This window comes from Aethalodelphis obliquidens, unplaced genomic scaffold (genome assembly GCF_003676395.1).
Source record: "Aethalodelphis obliquidens isolate GAN/ISIS:26980383/991018 unplaced genomic scaffold, ASM367639v1 scaffold40, whole genome shotgun sequence".
Lineage (NCBI taxonomy): Eukaryota > Metazoa > Chordata > Mammalia > Artiodactyla > Delphinidae > Aethalodelphis > Aethalodelphis obliquidens.
This window is the reverse complement of record NW_020837984.1, coordinates 13138337-13149749: the sequence shown is the minus strand read 5'-3', so window position 1 is coordinate 13149749 and position 11413 is coordinate 13138337.

The window sequence follows — 11413 nt, the reverse complement described above, 5'->3', positions numbered from 1 at the left end:
TCTTGAAAGGTAACAATATTGTAATGTTCACTTGGGAAGCACAAATCCTATTGGGTTGGAAACAGTTAGTTGGGGATTTGTTTTTTTGTTGCCTTGTGAACCTTCCATGTAAGAATATGCAAGGTTAATGGGACTATTGCAAAGAATCAGTTTCTTGTGGAAATGAATTTGGAAGGCTGGCCCCAAAGCACCTGTGTTACTTACCTGCAATGAGGCTGTGCTGCCAGCAGGGCACAGTAATGCCTTGGATTTGGGCTAATCACGAGCGGTGTTAAAAGAGAGGAGTATGCTTCTCAATTCGCTTGTTTTTCAAAAACGATAGTGTCTATTAACTGTTGCTAAATATAAGCGCTAATCTGCTCCTAATTACTGTATTTTAAAAGCCAACACTCTTCAAACACTGAGATATTTAAAGCAATGGGTTTACCATAGACAGAGGCTTAAGTTTTATTCCAGAATATCCAGTGGAAATGCAGTTATTAGAAGGTGGGCAAATGTGAAAACTACATATCTTAGCCTATTGAAACATTTGATGAGTAAATATTTTCATTTGGGAAACAAGGACTCTCAAACTAGTGACTCATCCATCAGAGTCTTAGTATTTGCCTTGAGGGGTGGAAGCAATATTGCGGCTTTTGCCCATTTCCATTTTTGAGTTGGGAATGACTTAAGGCAGGGCTGGGGGAAACATGGCCCATGTCACTGGACACACCCTCCCACCGAAGAGCCCCAGCCCAGAAGCTGGAGCATCGAAGTCCCGGAGACACACTGGGTGAGTTCAACTGCTCACCATCATTCTTCTTGTGGCTAAGATGAGTTCGGCTAGTAGACTTCAAAAGCACATTAAGATTTATGGTTTGTACCTCTACTTTATTCTCCTTATTTTGTTTAAATGTGTGTGCGCGCGCATGTGTGTATGTTTCCCTTGAGGCTAAGAGGTAAGGTTGAATCAAGGGAGGTGGGGAGGGGATGGAGATGAAGTAAACAGGAAATCTTAACAGCTAATCTGCCACCTTAAGTGATCTCTCCTGGCATCTACTGTTCTACTTATGATTGGACTCAAGCCCAGTCTCTCTGGCTACTTCTCAGCATAGCTCTCCTCCTACTTCCAGATTCAAGTGCTCAGCTATATCAAGCTGCTGAGTTGTAACTTTGCCCCTCAGCCATCTGGAAGGCTATTTTTATACAAGTTGTAGCCATGTCTCTCTACTTCTAAGCATCGGGTGGCTACCCAGAAGCTTGAGGAACTAGGCCATCCTTCTAATTATTATGATGACTGAAACACTTTGGAACAGGTGGGAGAGTAGAAATGCCTTGAATTTCTATTTTGTGACACCTTGCTTATTGAGAAGTCACTTATCCAACCATCTAAGCCATCCAGATCCCAGTGGAGAACAGAAAACCTGCCAAAAAGTAAAGATCTCTGTCACAGATGTCACCAAGTCCATCCACTAAAGGCTTGGGTCTTCACTCAAATCCTCATGACTCGTATTTTAAAGACGGTTCTAACTTATAAGGTGATCTAGTGTCTGGCTCTTAGGAAATTGGATGCAGAATAATTAGAGGAAAGAAGGCAATTTGTAGAGACAGATATACTGAAAATAAATTTTTTTCACAGAGAGAGGACCAAGAAAAAATGTTGCAAGAAGATAAAATAAGTCAAAAACTATAATAGATAGGGACATAATCCTGAATTAAACCACAATAGTTTCTGTGGATATCAAATAAAAATTGATATACATCATCATGACTCTTATTTAGGAAGATTATCCATTATTTTCACAAATGTTTCATCATGACCCAGTGTTTAAGAGTTCAGATTCTGGAGCCAAGATGCCGCAATTCAAATCCTTATTAACTGTGTGACCTTAGACAAGTCACTTAATATCTCTGCGCTTACATTTTTTAAACTAATTAATTATTTTTGGCTGCGTTGGGTCTTCGTTGCTGCGTGCTGGCTTTCTCTAGCTGCGGGAAGAGGTGGCTACTCTTCCCTGCGGCGCGCGGGCTTCTCATTGCGGTGGCTTCTCTTGTGACGGAGCACGGGCTCTAGGCGCACGGGCTTCAGTAGTTGTGGCACGCGGGCTCTAGAGCGCAGGCTCAGTAGTTGTGGCGCACGGGCTTTGTTGCTCCGTGGCATGTGGGAATCTTCCCAGACCAGGGCTCGAACCCTTGTCCCCTGCATTGTCGGGTGGATTCTTAACCACTGCACCACCAGGGAAGTTCTGTGTTTAAAGTTTTTCATTTGGAAAATGGAGATAATAAAAATATTTACTTTAAAGAGTGGTTGTGAGGATTAAATACGTTAATGTAGATAAAATTGTGACTGGCACATAACATTATTACCTGGTACATTTTGTTTAAAAAGTCAGAGGGGACAAAATACATTTTTAAACAAAAGTATTAAAAATGCAAAGAAGAAAACTGAAGGTGTTTAAAAGAATATTCCATGCATGGGTGATGGTCAAAGCTTGTGCTCTGGTCTTATACAAAAAATGAAGAAGAAGAAGATGATGAAGGAGAAGGAGGAAGAGGAAGATGAGGGGGAGGAGGGGAAGGAAGGAGAGGAGGAGGAGAAAGAGAAGGAAAAGAAGGAAAGAGAGGAGGGGGAGGGGGAAGAGAAGGAGAAGAAGGAGAAGGAGAATGTATGTAGAGACAATATTTTTAATTATTTAAAAATAAATAGTTTGAAGTAATGTATTTTAAGGTATGTTAGGGAAAGACTTTCTCCACAAACAGGCTTCATACGCGCAGGCTCAGCGGCCATGGCTCACGGGCCCAGCCGCTCCGCGGCATGTGGGATCCTCCCGGACCGGGGCACGAACCCGTGTCCCCTGCATCGGCAGGCGGACTCTCAACCACTGCGCGCCACCAGGGAGTCTCTTTTACAAAGACCCAGTTCTTAATAATATGCAAACATCCGGACAGAATCAGAGAACTTAAAATCTGAGAAATGTCAAGAGTGATGTCATAAGTTCTATTTGTTATTTCTTCAAAATCTGATAAATGTCAAGAGTGATGTCAAAAGTTCTATTTGTTATTTCTTCTTTTTTTAAAAATAAATTTATTTATTTTTGGCTGTGTTAGGTCTTTGTTGCTGCACACCGGCTTTTTCTAGTTGCAGCGACGGGGGGCTACTCTTCATTGCGGTGCACGGGCTTCTCATTGTGGCGGTTCCTCTCGTGGAGCACGGGCTCTAGGTGCACGGGCTCAGTAGTTGTGGCTCACCAGTTCTAGAGCACAGGCTCAGTGGTTGTGGCGCACGGGCTTAGTTGCTCCGCGGCATGTGGGATCTTCCTGGACCCGGGATCGAACCGTGTTCCCTGAATTGGCAAGCAGATTCTTAACCACTGCGCCACCAGGGAAGTCCCTATTTGTTATGTCTTTTAATCCTCCCAACAGCTCTGTGAGGTAGGCAGCGCATGTCATATGTCCGTTTTACAGAAGAAAAATGTCTCAGATTTTGAAAAATAAGGCTCAAGTTTAAACAGCTGATTTTACAAGAAATGACTTTATTTGACCCTCAGTTTTCTCGTTTGTGAAATGGTGACAATACTATCCACTTCAGAGTGTGTTAGGATTAAATAATGTCACAAGCAAAACACCTTCCTTCTCTTCTCCTCATCACCCTCCTTCTGATGCATTTTATTTAAAACGACTTCATCCTGTGCCCACACTCCCGCCGTGTTTGTTTTTTTAACCGGTGGTTTTGCCTTCCTTTATTTGCAGTCTACTAGATCAATGCCTTTCCCCCCAAAAAATTACTGTGAATTGATTAAGTCTATATAGATGACTCTAAATTATTGTCAATAAATAAAAGCATTCCATTTCTAGAAACTCTATTCAGTTAGAAACCTATAGCTCTCTGCACAGCAAATTACTTGAAGAAGACCTTGACTACTTGAAGTCATAGGAACTAGTGTTCGAGCACTAGATAAGACTAATTCTGGTTTTTTTTTTTAGCAAGTATGGTATTTTATTCCCCATTTACTGACCAATGAAAAATATGACAATATTTTTGGCCTCACTCTTGTGCTGGAATAGTAATCCTGACAGGCACTCTAGCCTCTGCCCACAGTGGATTTCTGATTCTCCTTCAGGTATTCAGAGCTGGGACAGTCTCCTCGACACTGCACAGCCTGTACCCTCTGCTTGGAATGCCCTGCTCCATTTTCTTCCTAGCAGATGCCTTCAAGTGCCAACTTAAATGTCACATCAGCTATGAAGTCTTTCCTGACTCCTCTAAAGTGTCGAGTCAAGAATAATTTTGAAATCGTGTTTATTCAGATATTTTCTTTGATGACCCCGTTTCTGAAAAGCGTCACCAGCTTCCATCTAACTTCTGCCTTTCTGGAGTTCTCTGGATGGCTTCCACGTTTTCTGACTGACTCAGTGAGAATGAGCTGACTCAGTAAAAAAAGTGATGAGATTCTAGAAAGAGCTAGCTGGATGGCTGACTGGCTGGGAAAAAAAAAAAAAAGCCAAGGAGTTTGGAATATATTAGCCTTCAATGGGTTAGTCCTGCTCCCTTTAAAGGAGACTGAAAGAAGGCAGGTAGATGAGTAAGAAAAAGCATCTGAGTTTTCTCTCTGATGTTTCTTGAAGTGAATATGCCTTTTCATGTTAGTATTATTAATGATGACGGGGTTCAGGTGTGCAGTGCTTTGAAGGAGTCTATTTATGTCAGGGTCGTCATTTTGTGCTACCCACAAAATGTTTCCAGCCCTCTCCTGCCTAGGCACATGACAGGACTGCACTCTCATGACTGGGGTAGGGCCATGTGAAAGGAGCTCAGGCCAATGAGTTGTGAGCTGAAACGACGTGTGTTGCTTCCAGGCTGAAACAGCCAACCGCCTGTGCAATACCCAGCAGAGCTCTCTTTCCCTTTGCCATGGCAACCGTCCGCTTTCAAGATGATCCATCATCCCGCATCCTGGAGTGAGAAGACATGAAGCAGAACCCTAGCCAAACTTTACTGGACCTAGAGCATAAGTGAGAAGTAAACTTTTCTCCCTAAACTTTTATTGTGAAAAATGTTGAAATAGGCAGAAAAATTGCAAGAAGTGTACAACCGAAATCCACAACCCATCGCCTGGATTTTATAGTTAACATGTTGCTATCATTGCTTTATCGCTTATCTATCCATCCATCCATTCCTCTATGCGACATCAATCCCTCTTTTTGGAGGGGGGAAGAATGAGAAACTATTGTAAAACACTACTGAGATTTGGGGGGTGTGTATTATCACAACGTAATCCAGCCTTTTCTTCTCTACAGCATCTGAGTTGCCCCGGCCAGCTACTCTCTTTTTCTGCTGAGGACCCTATAGTGGAACTACTCCAAAAAGAAAAAGTGTTTTAAGTTGGTTTTAATTCTTTTAAGTTAGTTCTAAGAAATCATTTCCTGCCAGGGAAAGTTAAAAATCCTGGGATGAGTTAGGAGAAAGATTAAGCCATCTTTTTTCTCTTATGGGCTTAAAAATAAGATAAACGCTGACTGAGCTAGTTTGGAGAGGGTTCTGTTTAGAGGCGGGCTGGGGGGGATGGATTAAATGGGGAAAAGAAACGCAAAAAATCACATTCACTGTGCGCCTGTTTTGTGGCAGATGTTCTATGTATAGGATCTTGTGACATCCTTCAAACCACCCCATAATATACATAAGATCTTCATTGTTAACATGAGGATATTAAGCTCAGAGAGGTTAATATCACAGCTAGTGTGAGTGGAAGAGGCAGAATGAAAACCCAAATGATTCCAATACATTTATCCTCCCCTAGAAGTCAAGGAGGTATGGGGATATATGTATATGTATAGCTGATTCACTTTGTTATACAGCAGAAACTAACACACCATTGTAAAGCAATTACACTCCAATAAAGATGTTAAAAAAAAAGAAGTCTACGAACCCTTGATCTCTGACAGCCCCAGAAGCTGACATTTCCCTCCCACTGAAAAGGCTGTCCACAGAGAGACATGGCCCATGAGCTAAGTAGCTCTTGCTTGTCTGAGTAGGAAGGGAGAGCTGAGCCAACTTCCTTGGGAAGACAACCTAAGAACCCATTTAGAACTTGGGATTGTGAGAATCTGTCCTCATCCTGTAGAAGTAACTCAGTCCTGAATGACCATTCCCTTCAAATATTGAACACAGGTTATCTTCTTTAACTTTGCTATGGAGCTTAACCTTTCCCTAGTGATCTTTATGAGATTTAAGGCCTTAAAATAAAACTTGGATACTCAAAGGGACAGCATGAGGGAGTTTCCTAGGGGATGGAATTGTTCTGTATCCTGGTAGTGGTGGTATTTGCATGAATCTATAAAGGTGTTAAAACTCATAGAAACGGACGCAACACACACATACACACACACAGTTCATTTTACTGTATGTTTACTTTTTCAAAACCTGAAGACACTGATGCAGAAGGGCCCCTGAGACTAGAAATCAAGCTGCCGGGGTCAAACCATCTCCACAAAGCATCAGGGAATACAATTCCAGAGGGCAGACCACTGAACAGACTTCCAAGGGGTAGGTGCCAGTGCAGTCCTCTCCTCTTTCCTTCATTTATATAAATCCTTCCGGAAAACTGACAAGTCAGATGTTCCTCATAAACAATCAGAGGAGAGTTCAGTGTTTTCCACAGACGGTCTGCTGATCCTCTGTGTCTTCATCAAGGCTGGAGTCACGAGGCTGAAGACCAGGCAGGCCAAGGAGACCACGCCTGAGAAGGCAGGACCTAGCAAATGTGGGTCAGAGAAGAACCTAAATCAGAAACTGGGTTAATTCAACTGGGTTAACCTCAGTGGATCTGAGGAAATCAGAGTCTGTAGAGCTGAGAGGCATTTACCAGAAGGAAAGTCACAGGAATGAGAAGTCAGGGCAAGTCTAGGCAGATCCACGTGGCCGAGGCTGGAGCGCCTGGACCCTGGAGAACTGGAGCTCTGCCCCCGGTGGACATTGGCTGCCTGAAAGTCCCACCTCTGCACAGGAGCCTAAGCCGTGTCCACCTCTGTCTCTGCAAGAGCCCTTTGCTTAGTGGTTTCGAGCCTTCACTTTGGCCAGATACATGTGGTTCTTGGCAGTCCCGCACTGTCTAGAGCCCGTGAATCTTTTCGGAGCTCATTTATCTCAGGAGGGAAATTGCCTGAGCAGACTTGAAGGCAGGGGTGGGAGCCACCTGCTGAAGACACCAGGGAGCATTTGGCAGGGTGGGTGGGGAAAGGAGATGGAACAGAGGAGAGGGGGCTGGGAGCTATCCCACTCTTTCCCTCCCTCCTGCATCTGGTGCCCCAGGAGCTGCTCTGAGCAATGCCTCTCGAATGCGTTGGCGTGAACTTGTACTTGTTCCTCCCTCAGGGAATGAGAGAAGACAGGCTGAAAGCTGCTAAAATGCTTGGAGAACATCCAGGGAGAGGCTTGTCAGAAATGCAATATATTAATGAAAACAGCTTGGGCCTGGCTAAATAGTGACTCTTGGAACAAAACAAACAGATGGGAGTTGACGACAATTGATCTGAAAAAGAAAGAGTCCAGGCCTTGTATACATAGAGCCTGGTGCTTCGTGAGAGTCTTCACGGAGTTCACTGCACCGTGGTCTTCTTCAGCTTAGGCTAGTATCCATTTATTCTCAGGAGCACCAACAACCACTACATCAAGGCATCCCTTATGGACATAAGCACATTCTCCAGTGTCTGCCATCTCCAGGAACAAAGGTTCTTTTCTTTTTCTTTTTTTTTTTTTTCAGATTATTTGCTTTGCATTAATAATCTGCAAGGGCCTCTCACAGGCCATCGGAGTGATCTCAGATGCTTGTTAAAATGTCGATTCCTGAGCTCTACATTTTCACACCTGACAAATTAGGTGGACTCTATGAGAGTAATTCCAAAGCATCTGCATGGTGGTTACCAAGGGGGAGGGGGTTGAGGGAGGGATAGAGTAGGAGATTGGGGTTAGCAGATGTAAGATATTATGTATGCAATGGATAAACAGCAAGGTCCTAGCACAGAGAACTATATTCATATCCTATGTTAAACCATAAAGGAAAAGAATATTTAAAAAAAGAATGTATATATATATATATATATATATATATATGTAACTGAATCACTTTGCTGTACAGCAGAAATTAACCCAACATTGTAAATCAACTATACTTCAATAAGAAAAAAAAGCATCTGCATTTTAACAAGCACCGTCATGATCCTTATCTCAGTAAAGTTTAGAAACCACTGCCCTAAGGTCTATTGACTGTAGTCCTTCTCTTTAATGTTCATTTACTTGTTCAACAAACATTCGTGTGCCATCTACTCTGTGGGACAGGAAATGGTGAGGGTACTACGATAAATATTCCAGTTGCTCATCGCCAAATAGTTATAATTAAATGTGGTAAACGCTCTGCTAGAAGGGGATACAAAATACATGAAAGGATAGAGGAGGAGCCTGCAGGAGATGAAGGTGGCTTTGGAGATGGTATTGGAGCTGCATCTTGACAAATGATTCTCTTCAGGAGGATGAGAGAAAGCACATCTGGGGCATAGAGGGGGTGTGACTGGGCATCGCAGGTGAAAGCATATGATCCGCTCCAGAAGAAGGGATTCTGGAGCACAGGGGATGGTGGAGGAGGAAAGAGGCAGAGCCTTGACCATGGGGAGCTTTGCACAGAGGCTGAGCAGCTTTGGCTTTGCTCTATAGAAAATGGAAGCTGGAGGAGTATTTGAAGCACAAAGTAACCAGATGCTGTGTGTGGTATAGAGCGATCTCCCTGTTTGGAGCAGGGAGAGGAGAAGAGAAGCATCTGCCACGGTGAGGGGTGAGGAGGCCAAACCCAGACAACTGCACGTGGGGGCAGAGAGGTCTCTGAGGAGAATACGGAGAGAGCTCAGGCCACGGGATGGAGAGGTAGAGCGGCTGGAGCTCAGGACAGGGAACGAGGCTGGTACACATCCAGCAGGGGACGTGATAAGGGCCATTCTGAGTCAAGAAGCTCATCCAAGGGAAGGTACTTTCAATGCTCACATACCTCCTCCAGCTCAGAATTTGAAAGCCAACCTGACATTGGAGCTTGTGAGCATATTGTCATGTCTGGGCCCTTTGGTGATAGCTTCTGCTGTGCTAGGGAATAGGTTTAAAGATATCTGGTAAGTCAGACAACAAGGTCCCACTGTATAGCACAGGGAACTATAGTCAATATCCTGAGATAAGCCATAATGGAAAAGAATATGAAGAAGAATGTACATATATATATGTATAACGGAGTCACTTTGCTGTACAGCAGAATTTAACACAACATTGTAAATCAACTATACTTCAATTAAAAAAGATATCTGGGAAGTGGAAAAAATCACCCCATAATATTTAGTTTGATTACATTTCTTGTTTTTTTTTTTTCTTTGGGGTACGCGGGCCCCTCACCGCTGTGGCCTCTCCCGTTGCGGAGCACAGGCTCCGGACGCGCAGGCTCAGCGGCCATGGCTCACGGGCCCAGCCGCTCCGCGGCATGTGGGATCCTCCCGGACCGGGGCACGAACCCGTGTCCCCTGCATCGGCAGGCAGACTCCCAACCACTGCGCCATCAGGGAAGCACCTCCATTTCTGTTTTTAAAAACTAAGTGCAGGGAGACAGACAGATTGGGAAAGAGACAGAGAAAAGGAGAAAGAGAGAGAGACAGAGATAGAGGTCGGGATTTGAGGAAATACATAGCAAAGGCAGGTTACTATTAATAAGAATAATAAGAAAGAGCAGTGGGGTTGGGAGAGGGAACAGAAGGACCCTTGACAATTTACTCTGAATTCTCGCGCGTTTTTAAACTGGTCTTAACAATGAGTTCTACTGATGTATGCTTTTTGTAAGTTTTTACAGCAATTTTTAAAAAGATACTTACACACATTCCTGGCTGCCACTAGGTGGTATCGGCGGCAGGACAGACTGGACGACCTTGAAGCTTCTTGGGCTCCTCCATGACACCTGAATGTGGGTCTAACTTCCTAACTTCAAAGAGTGAAACAAATTAATGCACCAACTATTAGAGCTCAGGGCTCCAAGCCCCAGACTTCCCTCTTATTCCTCTTTAGATGGGAGAAGAGGATTTTCTATTTAATTGGTATAAAAATATATTCAAGTAAAAAAAAAGTTCTTTCCGTATCAATCTAAGTTGTACAGTTTGGTTCACATATATTCAGTTCATCTCAAGATCTCCACCTTACAATGATATTCCCAAGTCAAATCTTAGTCAGATGCATAAAAATAATCGAGCTCTTCTCTGTGATGCAACCTCATCACCCGGGGTTCCCTAATTCCAGGACCAGGCCTTTCTTTCCATCCACTTACCCTTAATTCTCTTGGGCAGTCACATCTTCCATCACCTCAGTTGATGTGGGCAGAAGACAGAAATGTTACACTTATCTTCTTTCTCCATCCCACGATAATGCAGCATTTGTGATTTCAACAGGGCTCTTCAGCAGGGCTTATCTCCTCTCCTATCCTGGACTGGTCTAAACTAGCTAATGTTTTGTTCTTTCTTCTAAAGCAATATTTCATTCCAAAATCACGTGCCTAAGATTTCCAATCCCCAAGATAGCATAGCCTAGCAGGAAGCAGTGAAAATACGTGCTCTCTTCAGGACACCAATGTGGCCAGCCTGGCACACAGAAGCTACTCAGTCCCCATGGGTGGAATGCCAAGAGGTGTCTGCAGTGGCTCTCGCTTGGCTAAGGCATGCTTCTCATCGTAATCCCCACTGCACCTGGCATGATTTTTCACCTTTTTATCCCCAACTCCCACCCCATCCTTTCCGCGGGGGCATTGTGCTGAGTTGGTCTCTGGATAAAACCCAAGAAGGGCACCAAGGTTACAGAGCTGTACTTGACACTCCCTGTGTGGCCAGTTGAGCCACAGATAAACACCAGAGGGGAGGGTCAGGAACATTCCACGCAAAGGACACTAGATATTAAATGAGTATTAGCCACTATCCATCATTAATAATAGTAAAGACTACTGTTCATTCGAGTTCTTGCTGTTTGCCAAACCCTGTGCTAAGTATTTCATACATTTCATCTTATTTGATTTCCTCAGCCACCCTGTGGTTGAGCATCATTGCTCCATTTTACAGATATGGGAACAGAGACTTGGAAACTTTCAAGGGACAGGCTCAGGTTTATCTATTTTCAAAGCTTGTCTTCTTAATCCTTATCCTGTTCTGAAGCTAGTGAAGGGCTCTGATTGTTCAAAGATCTGTTTACACCCCATTTGAGAGACTACTGAGAAGCCCAAGTCTTCCTCCTCCCGACCCTGTAGTTTATTATCCTCTCCAAGGGGAGAGAAAATGTCAAGGCGAGAAAGTGAATGCAAACATCCACATGCTTTGTACTAATATTTAGACTTCATCATACACTTTTTTTTTTTTTTTTTTTTTTTTTTTT